This window comes from Anabrus simplex, chromosome 1, assembly GCF_040414725.1.
Source record: "Anabrus simplex isolate iqAnaSimp1 chromosome 1, ASM4041472v1, whole genome shotgun sequence".
In the NCBI taxonomy this organism is placed as follows: domain Eukaryota; kingdom Metazoa; phylum Arthropoda; class Insecta; order Orthoptera; family Tettigoniidae; genus Anabrus; species Anabrus simplex.
In genome coordinates, this window is record NC_090265.1 from 419326903 (window position 1) to 419350987 (window position 24085).

Below are 24085 nucleotides of genomic sequence, written 5' to 3' on the forward strand. Positions count from 1 at the left end.
TAATATGGCTCTTGTGTTGCTCAGATTGCATAGTTTTTACTGGGGTACAGTTGATCCAATAAAATAGTTCAAAATCGTCTAAGTCAGATGTTCTGTATATTCTAATTTGAAAATAAATTTCTTTCCGCTATCCTTTTATTAGCGTAAATGTATTCAACAACTGGTCCGAAGGTGTCTTTCAATATTAAACGGTATCGGGAAAATTTTACCGAGGGCTTGCGCCACTGCGTGACGTAGTTCTACTGTGATATACTTTATCTCTTCTTTTTACGTATTTAATCTCCCGCGCGGCATTTAAATCTTGATCTCCGCAGATTAGCGTGTAGTCGCGAATTAAATTTCGTCTTCCAGTTCCTAATATTTAGCTCCGCTGGATAATCCCTTTTAAATCGAGTCTTGCGTCTTCTTAACACATCGAAGTCAGATTATATAATAAGTGATGAGCATTTTTTTTCTTGAATAATGGTTTCAAATAATGTCCATTTGTCATTTTTTCCTGCGCCTTCTATACGCGATCATTACCGTAACCGACCGACGAAAAGACTTACAATTCGGCCCGTACTGACGTTAAATGTATTTTATTTGACATTTTGATCGCAGAGACTCCAACTTTGTTACTACAGCTCTTATAAAGAACTGTGAAACGGCACATTAACTTCCCCTACGTTGAAAGAAATATATGGCTTGCTATATATTTATTATATTCGTCTTCCTTCTTATAATGGGACTTTTCACTGTTCTTTATGAGTTCTCTTTTGTATTATTACTCCTTTCTTCGGAACAATCTGTTTATCCATGATGTAAGTGGCTTCAATCTGTACTTCTTCGCTTCGTCATCACCTGAGATGGTTTGCCCCCTTTCTATTCCTTGAAATATAACTTGATGTTTGCACTGTTATGTACTCCTTTACTGTTTCCATTTAAGTCGTGAATTTCGTATGCATTATTTCTGAATGAACGGTTAATCCTAAATGGTCCTTCGAATAAATGCAAGAATTTCGCGAAGATTTTGTTCGTTACACTGGAATTTGCAGGTTTCTTTATTAATACTAGGTCGCCTTTCTTCAACTCAGGTTTGAATTTCTTATGCTGTACTCTCCTTAACCTTCTCTGTGCTTGTCTGTACATTCTCTCTCGAACCAGTTTGTTAATTTCGTTGATATCTAAGTTAGGTTCAGCAGGTAGGTGAACAATTGTGTCCCAAGGTCTTTCAGGTTTAATGCTATGGTGAATAATTTTAGGTATTTGTCCGCTGGATTCATGTATTGTGTTATTCATTCTGTCTTCTATTATTCCAATTACCTCTAACCACCTCCAGTGTTGGTTAGGACAATAGATTCGACAGAACTTCGCTATTTCTTTCATGCATCTTTCAACAGGATTGGACGCTGGATGTCTCACCGAGCAAAGAATGTGTTTAATTCCTAACTCTTCCATGGTTTCTCTGAATTGAAGCGACGTAAATTGTGTCCCTCTGTCTGACAGTAATTTCTCAGGCTTTCCCATACTAGGTAAGGTGTTTTTGATTATACGTTGTAATACCTGTTTTGTGTTGGCGCGTTGAATTGGTTGTAACGACACATATTTAGAGAACACATCCATCACTACGACTATGTACTTATGTCCCTTTCTGGCAGTTGGGAGTCTGCCAAAGATATCTATAGCATACAACTCTCGAGCTTTATGCGGTAGTATAGCTCTGGGTTCGTGTCTTACTGTACCACTGCCATGTTTGACCTTTTGGCATATGTCGCATGTTCTTACCGTATTCCTCACAGTTCTTCGAATACCTTTCCACGTAAATTTCTCGAGTATGACTTGGGTTACCTTTTCTACGCCACCGTGACCTGTAATCCTGTGTATGTGCCAGATTACTTCCTTGTATAACATCGAAGGTAGTACTATACGTATCCTCTTATGACCTTTACCTGATCTAGCCATTAGTATTCCTTGCTCTAAGCTGTAGATTTTCGCAATTCTCGACTTTGTTTCACTTTCACGGTTTCCGTCTTCCAATTTATCTATAATTTGTTTCAACCTTTCGTCCTGACGCTGCAAGTGTACTAGGTTCAGTAGTTTCTCTAATGTTTCTTCATCTTCCGGGACCAATTCTATTTTATGAATTACTTCCTCTTTCTCCACAGGGTTACGACTCAAGGCGTCAGCAAGGATGTTTTCCTTTCCCTTACAATACTCGATTTTTATCTGGAATTGCTGCGTGAACAACATCCACCTTGTTATCCGCTCATTAGTCATTGCAGCTTTCAATCCAAACGTTAATGCCTTATGATCTGATCTGACCGTTACTGGGTATCCGTAAATAGTTTTTCTCCATTGCTGTAAGGCGTAAATGATTGCTAACAGCTCCTGTTCTGTCGTGGTATAGTTAACCTCGTGGCTCCTTAATTTTCGGCTAGTGAATGCTAGATATATTCTTTTGGGAGGTGTTCCTTCTTCTTCTTGGTACAAACAAGCTCCGATGCCAACATTAGATGCGTCTGACTGTATTATAAATTCTTTTTCATAGTTCGGATAGCCTAATTTGATGCTTTTTGTTAACAAGATCTTTAATTCTTGGAATGCTCTTTCTGCCTTTTCATCCCATTTCCACCTGTTGTTGATCTTTAACAAATCCTGTAAAGGTGCGGCGGTCTGGGTATATCCTTGACAATGGTTAGAGAAAAACTGCGCCATACCAAGAAATTGTCTGACGTGCTTTATACGCTTCGGTCGGGGAAAATCGCATATGGCTTGGATCTTAACTGGGTTAGGCCGTACTCCTGTACCGTCTATCATGTGACCGACGAATAGGACCTCTTCTTGACAGAATTTTGATTTCGTAAGGTTGATCTTAAATCCAGTGGCTCTTAGGTTTCGAAACAACTTCTCAAGCTTGTCACAATGTTCTGTAAATGTTTTAGTTGCCAGAATTAGATCGTCCACGTAGTAAGTTAAAAACTCCTTTACTTCCGGCGTTAAATTTCTGTCTAATGCTCTCACCAAAACCGCACAACTATTTCTCAAACCGAATGGGAGACGACGATAGATATATGTCTGATTATCAAACATAAATCCGGTTAACAATCGGGATTTTTCCTCCAGAACGATGTGATGATATGAGGACGTAAAATCCATGGTTGAAAAATACCTCATGTCACGGAATTTCTGAATAATATCCTTTATTTTTGGAGTTTGATTATACTCTGGAATCAACCGACCATTCAAAAAACGCGCGTCAAGGCACAGACGGAGTTTCCCGTTGCTTTTCACCACAATTACCAAGGGATTCAAATAAGGACTAGATGTCTTCATTATAATGCCATCGTCTTCCATTTCCTTTATGATCTTTTTCACTTCTGGGAAGTGTTTCTCCGGAATTCCATAGAGCTTGCCTTTATAGGGTGTCCAATCGTTCACTATTAGTTTATATTTAAAATTTGGAATCTGTCCTGGTTTATTCTTAAATAAATCCGAGTATTCCTGTAAGATTCCATGAAGTTTTGACTTTTCGATCGAGGAAATCTTAGCATTCGCCACTGCTTCTGCTATGTTCGGCATGTCTTCTTCCTCCTCCATAGCCATTACCTTTTCTATGCTTTCAACAATGTTTTCATCCGCCAGAGATATCTCTCCTTCCTCTGATTGAAAGTTCGGATGCTCTTCCGATGGTACGTTTTCTTCTTCCGATACCTCCTTGTTATCTATGATCATAATGTCGTCATTGATCTTAATCCGTTCTTGGTTTTCCCTGGTGTGTTCGTCAGATATAGGGAATCTTATTTCTTGTTTCTCCATATCGATCGTCATTCCAGTTACCGTCATGAAGTCTATTCCTAGTATAATATTATATTTAATCTTGTTCATGACTATGAATGGATGCTCAAAATGCCTGTTTCCAATATTTATTTCCAAATATGTTTGTATATTGCATTCCACCGTTTTATCCGGAATTATACCTCTTATTTTAATTTTCGAAACTGGGATGGTTAATAATTTCATTCTTCTACTCATATCTTGGAATAATTCCTTCGAAAGCACACTGATGCTAGCCCCAGAATCAACTAGGCAACGTACTTTCAGCTCTCCAACTCTTGCTACGATAATAGGCAATTCATATTTTCTTTTCATGTGATGTACTGTCAAATCCTTTATCAGTTCTTCCGAATCGATTTCCCATGAATCAACCTGCGTTATGAAATAACTGTGAATTTTGGAATCCAATGCGTTCTTTATATTCTCAACCTCACCTTCTAATTCAAAATCGGCGGTTTTTTTTTGCTTGTTATCTTTTCATTTTCTCTTCTACATTCGAATTCTCTCGCGTTTGGATCTAGGATTTGTTCTTCCTGTTTCCTCTTTTTGTATCTTTGCAACTGAAGACTCTCCGCTCCCTCTACATCAGCGTTGACGTCCTGTTCTCTAATTGCTTTCTCCCACTTGATCTTCTCGTTTCGGTCCTCATTTACTTCGCGTATAGGTCTCCGATTATAAGTTTCCCTTCCTTGGTCGTCTCTCATATTTCTTTTTCCGTAACCATATCTTCCTCTGAAATTACTTCTTCCTCTGTTTTCTCTATACGGGTTCCTGTATCGCATGTTGGGTCTATATGCTCTATTTCCCCTATATGCTTCTTGGTTGTAGGACCCTTTTCTGCAATAGCATTTTTCTTCATCTCTCCTTCCACTCTCCTGGTTTCCGCATTGTCTCTTCCTGTTCATTTTTCCTCTTTCTTCAGGGGTATTCCTATCGATGTTTTCCTGTGTGAGCACATTAACCGTTTCTTCACCGTAAGCATTCCTAATCATTCTTTGAGGGTGTGGTGCTGCAGTCATATCGATCTGTCTAAGTGTCGTTTCCATTTGCACTGCCGTAGTTGGGTTAGCAGTAGCCAGCAATCTTTGTATATCTGAGGGAAATTGTCGTTGTATCGTCTTGATCGCTTCAAGCTCACTGGGTGGCGAATCAAGATCTTGAAAACGGTGAAACTGGTACGCGAAGTAATCACTAAACCCTGTTTGACCATTCGTAGCATACTTGCGAGAGTACAACTCTAGACGTAAATTCTGCTGCATCTCCGGACTCCAAAATTTCTGTAAGAACGCCGTTTTAAAGTCGCTATACTCATGGAAAGTATATTTAAATGCTTTGAACCATAAGCTTGGATTAGCATCTAAATGCTTTTCCACTATTTTCAATTTCTTCTCCTCAGCGATGCCATGTTCCTTGAAGTAATCCTCCATTTCCCTAAGGAAACGTTTGGGCGAAATACTGGTGGAATTATTAAAGTGCTTCGGTCTATCATCGAAAGTTTTTATGACGTTAATAATCGTAGGATAACCACTGTTTCCGTTATCTACATTTGTCTCCCCCATACTGTGGTTAGAACGTGTGACTGGTATGGGTGTCCCTTCTCTTTCATTTATTTGAAACTCAACTCCTCTGTTCCGCTCGCTACCAGACATAATAACAGTCTTTCCTGGTCCTTCCTCCCGAATTTCTCGTAACTGAGCTTGCATTTGTCTAAGCCCTTCTTCAGATTTCGATATTCTTTGGTTTAATTCATCCTTATGTTGTTCTATTTCGTCCCTTATCTCCGTTATTCTGCTTCCAATTTGGTTTGCAGCCTGGTCGTACTTCTTTTCCAGACTTGTACTCGTGATTTGCACGTCCTCACCTAGTTTTCCTATACCTTCCTCACATAATCTCCACTTTTCTTGGGAATCTAGGCTTAACTTTTCCATATTATCTGATAAATCCTTTATTACATTCTCCTTTAAAGATTGGAGATAGTTACTGTTCCCTGTCATTTCTTTCCTAATTTCGTTTATTTCTTCTCGTATCTCTCGGTTCTTCTCCTCCATATTTCCACTAATTTCAGCTTTCCATTCATCTATATTGTTCTTGATCTCTTCTTTCATCTCCTCCATCATTATCTTATGTCTTTCTTCTTGTTCCCTAGTCACCTCTTCCATCTTCTCCTGATATTTATTCATTTCTTCCTTTTGTTCTTGATGACCTCTCCTTATTTCCTCCATCATTTCTTTATGTTTCTCTTCCATAAATCTTTGGTATCGTTCCTCTTGTTCTTGCTTCTCTCTCTTCCTCTCTTCTTCCTGCTTCTTCTCCTTCTCCTCTCGTTCCTGTCTCTCTTTGTTGGATTCTTCATCACGTTTATCCATCCTTTCCATGATCTCCTTTAACCTTTCCTCCTGCTTTCTCATGTCTTCCTGCCTCTCTTTCTTACCTTCTTCGTCGCGTCTTCTAGCTTCTTCATCGCGCTTTCTGTTCTCTTTCATCATTTCTTTTATAGCCTGCAACAATCCCTGATGCTCTTCTTTCTGTCTTCTTTCTTTCTCTTCCTGTTCTTTTTGATATTTCTCTTGTTTCTCTTCTTGGTCTTTCCGATACTGTTCTTGTTCTTCTTGTTGTTCCCTTTGATACTCCTCAAATTGAGCTTTCAAATGGCTTAACGTCGTCATATCGATATTTAATTAGTATTCTAAATTCTAAAAATCCTAATAAACTCTATATTTTCCCTAAATTCTCCACAACTCAAGCTCTCCAGCAATGTCTCTCCCACTACTCCAATCAACAATATATATATTCAGCAAATAAACAGGCAGGCTTCACTACTTGGATCCGATTCAGCTCACGATGTTGACCCAATCACACTAGGAAATATGAGGTACTTGTTCATGTACTTATGACTCCAATTCTTAACTGAAAATAACTCAAATAACCTCTTACAATCTATCTCTTATATCTAAGTTACATCTAAATAAATTGACATATTAGCGGTAATCTATCCTTCTTTCCTAGTTCTGACTGCTACCAGCTATTTTCTGTTATTCTCTTCAGAGCAATCATCCATTTCTTCTTTCTCCTATTCCATCATCTATACTGGGCATCTACTCGTTCTCACAGTCTGATATCTTGCTGTGTCCACTTCGATCCCATAAGATAATAACGCATAACATTCCAGTAAAGAAATTACCGTACGACATCTCCATCTCCATGCAATCATCTTGCTGTTACAATCAATAATTCCTCATCCATTAATACCTAAAATATCTCCTTCATCTTACCCACTTCTTTAGAGTAAATTCTCCCATTTTACTCTAATATTGCACCAAAGATCCGTCATTCGACTATCATCTCTGTTATCTTCTTAACAGGTTTCCCGATGTTTTCCTCATTCTTTACATATGGGAATCAACCTCTTCACAGTTCTGTGTCGTATTCTTTCTCTTGGAATTCCCACGACGATTTTCTCTTGAATTTCCACTTACATGAGTATCTCAAAAATTCTATTTGGTTTGCAACCAACAGTTCCCGTGGCGTTTTTCTCCATTCGCATCACGTTGAGGCGCCATTTTCTACTTGGCGACCAACGGTTCTTGACCACGGTGTCTTTCTCAAATTGCCTCACGTATGGGCGACATTTTCTACTTGCGCCGTTCCCGCGTCCAGGCATGGACACAAGAGATCCTGACTAGCTCTAACTTCAATAACTCTGGTGACCAAGTTCTACGGGTGTGAGTTCCGTAACAGAAAAACGTCCAGGTCGATCAGTGGTAGTCTCTAACTAACGCAGAAAGACGTCTCTTACTCGTATCTAGTTAGGTACCATATTCTCATTAACTCTTATGGAAATTGTCGTCGCCTGATACTACTACAGTCTTACAACTAATACTTATTCTAAGAACACAGAGAAAGAGTGTTTAGGTTTCACTATTCCATATTTATTTAAATATTAAATCAAATATTCAAGAAGATTATCTCAAATTTTTACTAATGAAGTATTTCTTGAAATGAGTGACTCATTGTCAACCTAATAATTCATATCCGTCAACAACCTTTAGAGAAATCACATCTTCCGACTTCAACCTAAATGAATGTCTTCTCGGATTAAATTGCTTCCTTTCAATAAACTCATTAATCTCCGAAATCATCAATTATTAGCATAAATTACATGTAACATCTGGGAAATTTCTGAAAAAGCTATGTTTCCTTCGTATATAATTCACCTACAGAGCTGGGTGATGACCAAATAAATTAATATGAATACAGATAATGGTATTTACATGTGCCATCCTGGCAAGAAAATAAACATTAAAACTAAGTACACTAAGAATATAGGATGCATCCTCAAAGAAGAAAATAAAAAAAATCCTATTAACTATTATTTACAGTCTTTCTAGTGGTACTCTCTTGAGAAAATAAAGAAACGCTAGTGGAATTTCTGAGTTAATGCTCAGTCAAGAAATGGAGTTCAAGTTGTTTGAATCAATTATTCTTGGGATCCGCATTACATTCTGTTAGTTACCACCTATTCCTTACTCTAAAACTGTCACATTACTTAAATTTTCACTGACTGATTGTCTGGCTGCAGTCTTAAGACTATCAATAAGGCTATTATAAAGCTCTTCTTACATTGTTTTGACAAGTACACTCGTACATGTTTTACATTTTAAGCATTCATTTCTGCCTACATAGTTGCTTCTTAGACGCTCATATTTCCTTGTGTCACACATCATGAGCTAAGCTACGTCCATTGTAAGCCGTAATCACCCTACAAGTAACATTCTCGCAAGATTTAATTTATGAACTTAAGGTAATATGACCTTAGCTTAATGACATAGGACTACGTGCGTACGAAGTAGCAAGAAACGTCACCACACTTATCATACAGAGTTATCATAGCACGTACTACCAATGGAAAATCTACTTGACCATATGACACTATTTCCAACTAAAAGAAAGATGATTCTCCTTTGAAAATCTAGGTCACCAGTGATCAGCCTATAGGTTGAAATTATCCAGAAATGGAGTTATATACCGTGAGAGTATTCAAGATCATCCTAAGTAAATCAGTGAAGGCTCAAATCTAATCTAGAGTACCTATATGCTTCTCTAGGTAGCCTAATATGGATAAAAACATTGCACTACACGTCTCGAGATCATATCCTGAGCTAGGTAAAATGCGTAGGATCTAGAATTATTGCATGGAATTGGCGAGAATTCAGTGGCACTCTCAGAAACATCATTTGAAATCACGAGATCTTACTTCGTACAACTATGACTATCTCTCTCGAAGAAAACAATAAATATAACCATCATACATCATTAACAACTCCATATCATATTCATGACGCGTCAATTACTACTCATATTTCATATATAGCCACTCTTTCACTTCATCATATATAAATCACTACCTTAACTTGCACCTCAACGTGCCGTGACATTCATAAAGTGCCTACTTTACTTACTACTGTCATAGTGCCAAATCTAACATGAATTGGGACTAGTCTACTGCCGTATTCCTTCATAAAACACATCCAATATACGATCTCGAACTGATTGACGTTGCTTAAATTTAGGACACGCAGGTATTAATGCCAACTTCACTCTTTACACTCCACTGATAATAATAATAACTCTAGCTATCACTCCTCACATATCTCTGGAAAACATTACGATCGGAAAATCACTTGGTGACCACGCCTACAAATGGAATTGACGTTTCATACGGATGAGTACCTACTTCCAATCATCTCAGCTAGACGTTTATCTACGCACTGTCTTCGCACAAAACAAACATTAACATGCAATAAAAGAAATAATATACTCTTACTTACGAAAACGACTTGGATAATGGACTTAGCTTTGCTCAAGATGGTCTCGGTGTTTCCTCATCTCCGGTCATCTGAGACTAGGATCTCGTCATCTGGTTCCTCCACAAGTGGTCGGGTACATCGTAGCTTCTCAACATTGATCACTGGTCATCCGGGACAGCCAACATCGTCTCGCCTCGTCAGGATCAAAGCAGCATCGCCTTGCTTCCTTACAGACCCATGGTGAAGACTCGTGCGTATGAAACAGAACAATGATAGAATATTTGACTCATTGCTGACATCTTACAATTAATATGGCTCTTGTGTTGCTCAGATTGCATAGTTTTTACTGGGGTACAGTTGATCCAATAAAATAGTTCAAAATCGTCTAAGTCAGATGTTCTGTATATTCTAATTTGAAAATAAATTTCTTTCCGCTATCTTTTTATTAGCGTAAATGCATTCAACAACTGGTCCGAAGGTGTCTTTCAATATTAAACGGTATCGGGAAAATTTTACCGAGGGCTTGCGCCACTGCGTGATGTAGTTCTACTGTGATATACTTTATCTCTTCTTTTTACGTATTTAATCTCCCGCGCGGCATTTAAATCTTGATCTCCGCAGATTAGCGTGTAGTCGCGAATTAAATTTCGTCTTCCAGTTCCTAATATTTAGCTCCGCTGGATAATCCCTTTTAAATCGAGTCTTGCGTCTTCTTAACACATCGAAGTCAGATTATATAATAAGTGATGAGCATTTTTTTTCTTGAATAATGGTTTCAAATAATGTCCATTTGTCATTTTTTCCTGCGCCTTCTATACGCGATCATTACCGTAACCGACCGACGAAAAGACTTACAATTCGGCCCGTACTGACGTTAAATGTGTTTTATTTGACATTTTGATCGCAGAGACTCCAACTTTGTTACTACAGCTCTTATAAAGAACTGTGAAACGGCACAATCTACTGTACTATATATATATATACTAGCAAGATACCCGTGCTTCGCTACGGTATTATACTGAAATTTATAATTGAATGCTTATTGTTTTAGATATATAATCCGCCGAAATTCGCGATCTGACTCGTTTTCTGCGAGAATCCAACAAAATTCCCGATCTGACTCGTTTTCTATTATTTTACAGCACGTTTCCTCCCATTTTTCAATATTCCTTTCCAGCAATCGATTTCGTACTTCCCGGGCTAGGCTCAGGTATTCCTCCTGGTCAGTTGGGTCCGTAAATCTTTGCCATCATTTCCTTTAATCATTTTTAATATGGATAAAATCCTTCAGGAGATCCTGCGTGGTGTCATATTGGGTGCTTTGGCGGCAGTGAACGGCTGCCGGACTGCATTCTTAGTCATTACCCGTCCAGGAGCCGTTACCAGCGCGGTCCGCACATTTGACGACGGTCCGGAACATTATTATTATTATTATTATTACTATTATGTGTTGGTGGAATGGCTGATGACAGGGAAAACCGGAGTATCCGGAGAAAAACCTGTCCCGCCTCCGTTTTGTCCAGCATGAATGCCACATGGAGTGACCGGGATTTGAACCACGGAACCCAGCTGTGAGAGGCCGGCGCGCTGCCGCCTGAGAAACGGAGGATACTTATAAGTACATTAAGAACAGTAAAATCAATTGGTCTCACCTCCTTCTACACCCCACCGCCGTTAAGTTTATTTACCGCCACCCCCGCCCCCCCCCCAAAATTAAAAGAAGGCTTGTTTCTTTATGTTTAAAGGAGATTCCAAACACCAATGGTCACGTCTATTGCCTTCAGTTTTGAGATATAAGTATCCCCATAAAAAAATTTACTTTTTTCACTTCATTTCACACTACTCTTCCCCCCGCCCCCTAAGTGAATTTTCCCGCAAAAAATACGTGTTTCTTTAATAGTAAAATATTTTCTAAATACCAATTATCACGACTCTAACTTCTTCAGTTTTTGATTTATGTGTCCCCATGAAAGGAATTCAACTCCTTTACACTCCCCCCTCCAAGATGGTTTCCCCACCAAAACGCGTTTTTCTTTGTTTTTAAAGGAGATCTAAATACGAATTTTCACGTCTGTAACAACATTAGTTTTTATTAGATGTATGCGTTCTCATACAATTAAGTCAATTAAATTTTTAATTCTTTCACCCCCCCCCCTTCATTGGATTTTCCGAGAATACGTCTTTCTTTACTTTTAAAGCAGATTGCAAATATCAAATTTCACGTCTGTAACATCTTCATTTTTTTGAGATATCAGTAGCCTAATTAAAAGTATTCACACCATTTTAGGTCACTTTTACCCACCCCCACCACCCAAGTGGTATTTCCGAAAACTAAAAATACCCGATTCGTTATGTTTAATAGAGATAAAAAATACCATTTTTCACTTCTGTTACATGTGAAGTTTTTTAGATATACTGTAAAAATTCTCATTTTACAATTTCACCCCTTTTGAGTTCCCCTTAAGTGGAGTTTCCAAAAACAAATCACCTATATTTCTTCACATTTACAGGAGATTCCAAACACCCACTTTTTACGTCTGTAACATTTTACGTTTCCAAGATATTCCGTAGATATAGTCTTTCAAAAAATTCACCCCAATTTGTCACTCCTGTTTAACCGCCATTAATTGGATTTTCCAAAAACTAAAAAATACGTGTTTCTCTATTTGTAAAGGAGATCCCATATACAAATTTTCAGTTCTGTTATATCCTTCGTTTCTGAAATATATATATCCTCATTAAAGGCATTAACCCACTTTTCACCCTTTTACACCCCTCCTATTGGGATTTACAGGAAACAAAAAAATACGTGTTCCCTTATTTTTAGAGGAGATTCTAACAACCAATTTTTACATCTGTAAATTTTAATGTTTTAAGATGTGTACACACTCATTTTAAAAAATTCACCCCCCTTTTCACCCCCCAATATTTGGATTTTCCAAAAACGAAAAAATACGTATTTCTTTACTTTTAAAGTAGATCCCAAATACCAATTTTCAGGTCTGTAATATCTTCAGGTTCTGAAATATAAGTAGCCTCGTTAAAGGCATTCAACCCTTTATTCACCCTTTTACACCCTTCCTATTGGGATTTTCCGAAAACAAAAAATACGTGTTTCTTTATTTTTAAAGGAGATTCTAAATACCAATTTTTACATCTATAACCTTTAAAAGTTTTGAGATATAGATACACTCATTTTAAAATATTACCCCCTTTTCACCCCCTCCCTTAATTGGATTTTCCAGAAACAAAAAATACGTGTTTCTTTATTTTTAAAGGAGATCCCAAACACCGATTTTCAGGTCTGTAATATCTTCAGTTTCTGAGATATAAGTAGCCTCATTAAAGGCATTCAACCCTTTTTCCACCCCTTTTCACTCCTCCTATTGCGATTTTCCGAAAACAAAAGAAATACGTGTTTCTTTATTTTTAATGAAGATTCTAAATACCAGTTTTTACATCTGCAAACTTTAAAAGTTTGGAGATATAGATTCACTCATTTTAAAAATTCACCCCTTTTCACCCTCCCATTAATTGGATTTTCCAAAAACAAAATAATACGTGTTCCTTTTTTTTTTAAAGAAATCAAAAGTACCTATTTTCAGGTCTGTAATATCTTCAGTTTCTGAGATATAAGTACCGGTATCCTGATTTACGGCATTCAACCCATTTTTCCCCATTTTCACCGTTTTTCACCCCCTCCTATTGGGGTTTTTAGAAAACAAAATATACGTGTATACTTATTTTAAAAGAAGATTCTAAATACCAATTTTTACATCTGTAGACTTTTAACGTTTTGAGATATAGATACACTCTTTTTAAAATTTCAACCCCCTTTTCATCCCTTTAGCGATGGAATATCCAAAAATCCTCTCTTAGCGAGTACCTACATGTTAATATGAATATATCCCCAAAATTTCATTTCTTTATGTCCAGTAGTTTTGGCTCGGCGATGATGAATCAGTCAGTCAGTCAGTCAGGACAAGCTACTTTATATATATAGATTAGCAAGATACCCGTGCTTCGCTACGGTATTATACTGAAATTTATAATTGAATGCTTATTGTTTTAGATATATAATCCGCCGAAATTCGCAATCTGACTCGTTTTCTATTATTTTACAGCACGTTTCCTCCCATTTTTCAATATTCCTTTCCAGCAATCGATTTCGTACTTCCCGGGCTAGGCTCAGGTATTCCTCCTGGTCAGTTGGGTCCGTAAATCTTTGCCATTTTTTCCTTTAATCATTTTTAATATGGATAAAATCCTTCAGGAGATCCGGCGTGGTGTCATATTGGGTGATTTGGCGGCACTGAACCCGCGGCCGGACTGCATTCTTAGTCATTACCCGTCCAGGAGCCGTTGCCAGCGCGGTCCGCACATTTGACGACGGTCCGGAACATTATTATTATGTGTTGCTGGAATGGCTGATGACAGGGAAAACCGGAGTATCCTGAGAAAACCCTGTCCCGCCTCCGTTTTGTCCAGCACGAATGTCACATGGAGTGACCGGGATTTGAACCACGGAACCCAGCTTTGAGAGGCCGGCGCGGTGCCGCCTGAGCAACGGAGGATCCTTGTAAGTACATTAATAACAGTAAAATCAATTGGTCTCACCTCCTTCTACACCCCACCGCCGTTAAGTTTATTTACCGCCACCCCCCCCCCCCACAAAAAGAAATGAAAAGAAGGCTTGTTTCTTTATGTTTAAGGGAGATTCCAAACACCAATGTTCACGTCTATTACCTTCAGTTTTGAGATATACGTATCCCCATAAAAGTAATTTACTTTTCTCACTTCATTTCACACTACTCCCCCCCCCCCAAGTGAAATTCCCGAAATAAATACTTGTTTCTTTAATAGTAAAGGATCTTCTAAATACCAATTATCACAACTCTAACTTCTTCAGTTTTTGATGTGTCCTCATGAAAGGAATTCAACTCCTTTACACTCCCGCCCTCCAAGATGGTTTCCCGCCCAAAACGCGTTTTTCTTTGTTTTTAAAGGAGATCCAAATACGAATTTTCACATCTGTAATAACTTTAGTTTTTATTAGATGTATGTATTCTCATACAATTAAGCCAATTAATTTTTTCAATTCTTTCACACCCCCCCCCCCCGCTTCATTGGATTTTAAGAGAATACGTGTATTTTTACTTTTAAAGCAGATTGAAAATATCAAATTTCATGTCTGTAAAATCTTCATTTTTGATATATCAGTAGCCTAATTAAAAGAATTCAACACCATTTTCAGTCACTTTAATCCCCCCCCTCCACCCAGGTGATATTTCCGAAAACTAAAAATACACGTTTCTTTATGTTTAATAGAGATAAAAAATACCATTTTTAACTTCTGTAACATGTTAAGTTTTTTAGATATACTGTAAAAATTCTCATTTCAAAATTTCACCCCTTTTGAGTTCCCCTTAAGTGGAGTTTCCAAAAACAAATCACCTGTGTTTCTTTACATTTACAGGAGATTCCAAACACCCACTTTTTACGTCTGTAACATTTTACGTTTCCAAGATATTCTGTAGATATAGTCTTTCAAAAATTCACCCCAATTTGTCACTCCTGTTTAACCGCCATTAATTGGATTTTCCGAAAACAAAATATACGTGTTTCTTTATTTTTAAAGGAGATTCTAAATACCAATTTTCACATCTATAACCTTTAAAAATTTTGAGATATAGATACACTCATTTTAAAATATTACCCCCTTTTCACCCCCTCCCTTAATTGGATTTTCCAGGAACAGAAAAATACGTGTTTCTTTATTTTTAAAGGAGATCCCAAACACCGATTTTCAGGTCTGTAATATCTTCAGTTTCTGAGATATAAGTAACCTCAATAAAGGCATTCAACCCATTTTCCACCCCTTTTCACTCCTCCTATTGCGATTTTCCGAAAACAAAAAAATACGTGTTTCTTTATTTTTAATGAAGATTCTAAATACCAGATTTTACATCTGCAAACTTTAAAAGTTTGGAGATAGAGATTCACTCATTTTAAAAATTCACCCCCTTTTCAGCCTCCCATTAATTGGATTTTCCAAAAACAAAAAAATACGTGTTTCTTTATTTTTAAAAGAGATCAAAAGTACCAATTTTCAGGTCTGTAATATCTTCAGTTTCTGAGATATAAGTACCGGTATCCTGATTGAAGGCATTCAACCCATTTTTCCCCATTTTCACCCTTTTTCACCCCTCCTATTGGGGTTTTCAGAAAACAAAAAAATACGTGTATCCTTATTTTAAAAGAAGATTCTAAGTACCAATTTTTACATCTGTAAACTTTTAAAGTTTTGAGATATAGATACACTCTTTTTAAAATTTCACCCCCCTTTTCACCCCCTTAGCGACGGAATATCAAAAAATCCTCTCTTAGCGAGCACCTACATCTTAATATGAATATATTCCCAAAATTTCATTTCTTTATGTCCAGTAGTTTTGGCTCGGCGATGATGAATCAGTCAGTCAGTCAGGACAAGTTATTTTATATATATAGATAAATTAAGGCATAAAAATGAAAACAGACGTGAGTTAATGAGACCATTCTAGGCATCTTAGAATCTTAAAACTTGGTACCAGACAAGCTGATGACTTCAGGATCCCTAGAAAAGTCTAAAATTCTCAAAATTCAGTGAGGGGGACATGCTGGGAGTTTCAAATCTGCATAAGAACACAGTCGGTGAAATTTATCCAAAACAATAACCTATAGGTTTCATGGGCTTAAACGTTTCCTGAAAGACCTAATTTTTAACCCCCTCCCCCATGTCAAGATGGCAGCCCAATCTCCCAGACGAGTTAGATATTTGGCAAATTTATATCTTTTTGCCTGTAACCGACGGAAAATTTACGTGATGTTTAAACATTTTATTTTTTACACCCGAAAAATGTCGAAATATGGAGGCAATTTTAAAGACGGTGCAGATCTTCCTTTCGAGGTATTTGGTGGCTGAACGGTAAGTGGTATCACAAAACGGATGACACAATCTCCGTTCAATTTGGAGAGATCTACAACTTTGATCCTTTGACTTTTTGTCGTATCTCTATCCCTTATACGTTAAATTTGGCTCTATTTCTGGATTTACGTAAATTTTTCACTTTGTACGCGTATAATTGATGGTTTAATTCACTTATAGGAAAGATGGGATCATCAAATTCTACACAAATATTGGCCCACCCAGTAGCCATATGTGAGCCAAATGCTATGTTTGAAGCTGTCGCAGTTCACTGTGTGGAAACCTTACACAAATTTCATCCTATTCAACGTTTCTAAAACAATTTTACCTTTAAATAGATTAGATACGAGGAAATATCATAGGGCCAGCCATTTAGATCGCTAAATGAGGCCAGAGGCGTCTCTTCGTACAATCCGTTTTTGGATATGATGCACCGTTTAGCAGCAGTTATTCTGTAAATGAGGGTGAACATTCATATACTTTCGTATGTCGATCTACATTTAAGTCGATTTGCAGCGATCTAGAAGGGGTGTGTCTGACATTGTAATTAATACTTTACAAATCAATAGTGACTGTCAGCAGGAGGGCGTCTGCTGTTGTAATCAGTACTCCCCACACCGACTTTACCTGGCAGTAGGAATGGGGTCCTCCTCCAACGCCTGTGTACCATTGTAATGAATAATTCCCTTCTCGATTTGACTAGCAGAAGGCAAGGGAATGTGCAATTTTTTCAAAACTCTTTTACCTGATTCCCTTTATCATTAGGTATAGGTGCCCCCTTGCAAGGATTCCCCCGATTATAAACAAATTTACCCATCAAAATGTGACTGACGTTACGCATAGTGAATTGCGGTAGACAAGTGGACCTGTCGTTATCATCACAACTCCGCAACTCGCACTTTACATTGGAAACAACGTCTGCGGATCTCCCTATGCTTTTTCTCGGATTAACGCCAAGAAACATGCAATTTAAAAATTCTTATTCTCTTCATGTACAGTAATTTACTTCGATATCCGTATACAATATAGAATACCGTAGCGAAGCACGGGTACATTTGCTAGTTTCCTATAAAGAAGAGAATTAGATTAGCCACTTTCGTGTTTACGAAAATAGCAGTGCTACTTTGAATCGAGGGGCATTACTCCTTTTCCTTTCCTCACTGAAGACATCAGTTATCATGTGTCTGAATGCCCTTCATCTAGTTAACAGCTGTTCAGTTTCGAATACCGCTCTGAGTCCGCAGGATCGCCAAATTGTTATTACCGGGCTGAGTAGATCGAGTGGCTTTCTGAGCCCAACTTGGCAGGTTCGATTTTGGCTCAGTCCAGTGATTTTTGAATGTGCTCAAATACGTCAGCCTCTTGTCAGTAGATTTATTGGCACATTAAATAATTCCTGAGGGATAGCATTCCGCACCTCGGCGTCTTCGAAATCCATAAAAGTTGTTAGTGCGGCGCAAAATCAACAACGTTATTATGTATTAAATTGTAATTATTGGGATATTATGTGTAGTAACAGTGTTTGGACAGTGCCAGTTATTCAAAACACGAGTACCTTGAAATGCTGCTAGCGTATGGTTACGCATAACAAAATACTCGCCGTGCTGCACGAATGTATGGAGAATAATTTCCTAACAGATGGGTGCAGGATCTATCAACGGTACTTGCAGTAGTGCAGCGTGTTCTCTATGTCGGTTATGTAATACCGCGTAATGAACACCAAGGGCCTGTACGCTCACGTGCATTCCTAGTGGTGGTGGTGATTACTGTTTTAAGAGGAAGTACATTCAGGCTAGACGTGGAAGAAGATTCAGGACACAGTATTCGTAGTGCAGCACGTGTCATGAGGTTATCCGCTGGGCGGTGCGTAGAACGCTACGGTAATAGATAATTTGCCCGTACCCTATTCAATGCTTGCGGTAATAATAATAATAATAATAATAATAATAATAATAATAATAATAATAATAATAATAATAATAATAATCGAACATTCCCAGTAAACGCACGATCACTTTTCTTGGAGATTTCTGTGCTCAGATTGGCAAAGAAAGGAAATTCCAACACATAGTTAGAAACTAACCAGCCCACTAAATAGCTAATCGGAATGGAGAAAGACTTATAAGAGTTCTGTAAGGCATTTAATCTTGTTCTAAAATCGACTGCCTTCGAACATTTGCCGAGGAAACAAGAGACATGGACATACGCAAACCCTAACCTGGGAGAGTTTCAAGTCGATCATCTTGCCATTACGCTAGAAGCAACACAAGAGGTACAGAAGATTAGAGTCCTCAGAAGCGCCAACCTTGTCTCGGACCACTCTCTCTCTCCAAGATAAAAGTCAAGCTTCTTCCAAGAAATACCAGGAGAGTCCAGACAAAGAAAACCACTAGATTTGACACAGAAAATCTCAAAGCTCATAAACTCGAGTCCTGGACCTAGAGAATTGGGATCAACTAACAAACGCCATTGTTAAAACTTCTGAGAGTTGGTCTTTACTAACACCCGTGTTAGATTAATGAATGAGATAAAGCAATATCGCAAAGACAATTCGCTTGGGAAAGATGGGACTTACAGAAAAATCAAAATAGGTATGAACATTTCCTGGTGGCGAGTCATCCGCGGGATAAGGCGCACATTTGATAAACCCCAACTGACACAGACGAACAGGATTTCAATAAGAACAATAGCAGGGACTTACAGTATATAGAACGTTTAAACGCAACCTCACTAAATACACCCCTCCAAGTCTACATATCAGAGACTACAAAGGTAAACTTGCCTACAACGACAAGGACAACTGTCAGATGTTGGCAAAATATTTGAATCTCTTCTCAACTGCGAACAACACGAATCACACTTTACCTTTAAAGAAACCATACACTGAGCGAGTTGGCCGTACGGTTAGTGTCGCGCAGTAGTGCTCTTGAATTCGGGACATAGTGGGTTCGAATCACTCCGTGGGTAGATCTGAAGATGGTTTTCCATGGTTTCCCATTTTTACACCAGGCAAAAGCTGGAGCTATACTTTAATTAAGGCCGTGGCTACTACCTTCCCAATTCTAGCCTTTTCCTATCTTTCCCTCTCCAAAAATTTCGATGTTATAGTGTGACGTTAAACGAGTAAGCAAAAAAAAAAAGAGAAATCACGTCCTAAGCCAGACTCTCCTCCACCCACGAAAGAGGAAATCAACCAGATCAACAAGTCATTAAAGAATAACAAAGCACGTGCGATAACTGCTGAACTCTGAAACTCCACAGGTGACAAGGTGATCGACAAACTAACAGAGATCATTCGTGAGTTCTGGGAAACAGAGAAAATCCCAAGTGATTGGATAGCAGCCCCGATTCATAAGAAGGGTGGCAAAGCAGACGCAAACAACTACCGTGGAACGTTCCTCCTTTCGATAACATTCAAAATTCTCTCGAAAGCCCTTCAAACCCGGGAAGAGGAGCAATTAGATTCACAATTTGGTGAATATCAAGGAGGGTTTAGGAAAAGACGATCATGTGCAGAGCCGATCATGAATCTCAAGTCTAGTCTTTCATATCTGAATCTCAGAAATAAGAAATTTGTGTTTACCTTCTTTGATTTCAGAAAAGTCTACGATTCTATCGATCGATATAAACTCCTCCAAATTCTAAAGGAAATAAGGTTAGACAACAAAACGAGAGCAATTAGTCAACAGATCCTAACCAACACGACCTCCAGAGAGAAATTTAGAGTAGGAATTTCTGGCATCTTCGAAATCAAGATAGGGATACGAATTATCGTCTCTAATCTTCAACTGCGTACTGGAGAAAATCATTCGCGAATGGTGCTAAGAGCTGTGCAAGGAAGAGGTCGAATAGGATACAAGAGATCTGACCTAATAATAGACTTTCTAGCTTTTGCAGTTGATCTTGAGATATTCTCCAATTCCCTAGATACCGCTGAAAAACAAATCAACCAACTTAAGGCCCAAGCAGCAATTACTGGCCTCCAGATCTCGTTTGAAATAAACGGAATTCATAATTAACATCAACCCGGCCCCTAGAGAGTTAATGCTGGAACAGGGATAAATCAAATGGACAGAAAAGTTTAAAGGACAGTTTAGTGGATAGTGCCTAACAACTCTGAGAAAGAAGCATTAACTTCTAAGATCTACAAAATTGAAGTGGCCCACCAGCTAACTAGAGATATCTACAACAAAAGATCAGTGTCCATCAATGCCAAACTTAGTAATTATTGTAGAGTCATTCGTCCAGGGGCACTATACGAAGATGAATGCCTTGCATTGAATAGGAGGGGTCTGATTGAAAGGTTAGAAGCCAAAGAAATAAAAATGTTGAGAAAGATCCTTGGAGAAATTAGAGAAAATGGCGAGTACAGGAGACGCATATCAACGAACTGTATCAGGATAATGGAGGATAACGGAGGCCATTCGGAGAAGACGGATTAATATTCATGGCCACATGAGACGTATGATCTCGCAGAGACTGAACAAGCGGGCATTTTTCTACTTTGTGAACAGGAAAACTAAGGGACCCTGGTTCACTGAAGTTGAAAAAGACCTTCGAGAAGTAGGGATCACGCATGAAGACATCCAGGAACGTGTTCCTGTCTAGAAGAAACTTCGAGCATACTAACAATTCCAAGAAAAGCCAAAAATGAAAACAAGCTACAAGTGGACTGATGAAGGAAAGGAGGCTAACATAAAGCGAATGCGGGAATACTGGGGAAGAACTAAAGCTCAAGGATGCAAACGGTTGAAATAACGTGGTCTACAACCGGCCAAAATTAGTAATAAGAAGTGTAAATTACTGGAAAAGGAAAGTTCAGTGCGACGAGAGCACTTAACAGTTATGTAGCTGAAGAACTCAATGTTCGACTCACAGGTTGTCGTCGTACGAGTAACATACCATGAAAGCATTTTCATCACAGTTATCCGCACTGCAGCTGTTTCACTTTCTTGCGTGAAATGTCCGACATGCCCTGCGTTAGCGTTGATGCATGCATCAATAGGACGGCACATCGCCTCCCGCATGCGATAATTCATGCATCAATAGGCCCGCGCATTGCCTCCTGCATGCGCTATTTCATGCATCAATAGGCCCGCACATTATCTCCCGCACGCGCTAATTTATGCATCAATAGGCCCGCGCATTGCCTCTCGCATGCTCTAATTCATGCATCAGTACGCCTGCGCATTGCCTCCCGCATGCGCTAATTCATGCGTCAATTCTAGCGGAGGACATGTTGAACATTTCATGTTTCATGTGGTACACTGGTACGCTCCGTTCCCGTATTTTTTTTCCATGATTGAGGTACTGTGTAGAGTTGTAGGAAGCGAGTCCCAAGTTTTCTCATTCCAAAGTATGCACCATTTTCGTAACTGTGCACTTTTGTCGGAAATCACTCAGAACAAATCGTGCCATTTTGCTTTGGATCTTTTCCAGTTCTCGTATCAAGTAATCCTTATGTGGGCCCCATATTTGTACATTGGAAAAATTCTTTAATCGGGTCTTACCAGACTGATAAACCCTCTCCTTTACAACCTTACTACGACCCCTAAATAACCTCATAACCATACTGAGAGATCTGTAACCTTTATTTACAATTTCGTTAATGTGTTTACCCCAATGAAGGTTTCATATCAACACGCATGTACTTACAGTGATCCCCATTACACACTATTACCACGTAAATACTATAATTAAAACAGAGAGAACTTCCCCTCTTGACAAGTCTTACAACCTGACTTTTCACCCCTTTTACCGTCATACCATTTTCTGCTGTCCAACTCATAACATTGTCGAGGTCTTCTGCAGCTACGCACAATCCTGTAACATATTTACTACTCTTCTACAGTATAACATCGTCATGCTATTCACCACAAGCAGAATGCCCAAAAGACGAAAAAGATTAGTTTTGGGAAAGCGTTGACACTCCGATCGTTCGCTGAGGATAAACACCGTATTTATTGGCGAAAATATTAATGGCCATGTGGAATCACCTACAGACGGGTACCCTAAATGTCTTGGTTTCATTGTCACTAACGCTTATTTCAAGAAAAGGTCACATATTATAGTGGTGGCAATACATCTCAAAACGTTTACCGGTACTGGGTTCTTCCGCAAAACTATCTGAAGTGTTTTTTTCAATGCCAAGGTAATTCCATTCAATCGCGTTGCTCCTCAACACCTGCTATTCGTTCTAGACCTGAGGCTTGATCTCGTTCAGAAGAAGAGGCGCTGCACGACAGGCACTGAAAGCAGTACTAAGTAGAAGCTGCTTGATAACAATAGAGAGTTGGTAAAGACCATTGGAACACTTACCGTAGACCTTAACCAAACTCTTGAGAACATTTGGTCTGGTATTGTATAAGGCGTCCACGCCGTCGCTGCTGAAATTGTTGGGAAAACCAAGCCTGGGAAGCAATCGATTGACATACAGGTATGGTGGTGGATGAGGATATTTGTATTGCAATCAAAGCGGAGAAGCTGGTCTTCAAGACCCGGCAAGCCTTGCACCTAATCACCAATCACCATCAATAAAATACCCACAAATATGCAGCAAAACGAGCAGTTGCATTAGCCACGGTCCAGCACTGTACAGAAATGTATGAGGAACTGGAGAATCACGAGGGAACAAACAAGATTTTCCCTCTTGCCAGATACTGGCATCGCTCATCGCAAGACATGGGACATATCATGAATATCAACGATGAAGTCCACAAAGTCGTCCAAGATCCCGCCTCAATCCCGGGTCGATGAGACAGATACTTCACAAACATCAGGAACGAAGAGTTTCTCCACCCACTACTTCAAAATGCGGAACGCCTCCCTAGACCAACTCCAGTAATCACTAAGAAAGAAGTTCATCAGGCAATCAGCAAAATGAAGAACGGAAAGGGGTCTGGCCCTGATGACATACCAGTGGAAATGTGTAAGATACTTAACTTGCTCAGTGTAGGTCGAACTTCTGACATCTTAGTTCAACAAAATTGTGAAAGAATTCATAGTTCTCAGGATTTGGACCAACACGGTTCCCATTTGGAAATGGAAGTTTGAAGTTAGTGAGTGTGTCAACTGAACGATCCATCTTCTATATAATACTACGAAAACTTTGAGCGCATTCTTGATAGTTGCATATTGACATTGTCGAAATCACAAGCAATTAGTGTGGCTTCGTGAAGGGAAGTGGGGCAATGGATGGCATACATGCTACCAGATTGCTCACAGAAAAACACAGTTATAAGAACAAACCTGTCCACATGGCTTTCTTGGACTCAGACAAGGCGTATGTTCGAGTTCCTTACGAACTAATTTAGCATGCACTCCGACCGCATAGTGCTCCCAAGGTGTACGTCCTTTGGACGCAGCTCCTTTATTGTAATTGTAGCAGTGTGCTGCGATGTCTAGTAGGGATCTTTCCTTCTTTCCCAACTCGCGTTGGCGTCCACCAAGGTTAGGCACTCCCAGCCCTGATTTTCATACTGTGTATGAATACGATAACAGC

General features: G+C 38.8%; 1 protein-coding gene across 1 annotated transcript in view; it reads left to right on the plus strand.

The window, feature by feature from the left end:
- The window catches only part of LOC136866803 (uncharacterized), a 97404-nt gene that overhangs the window by 17307 nt on the left and 56012 nt on the right, over positions 1–24085 (plus strand). The gene's annotated exons all lie outside the window — the stretch shown is intronic.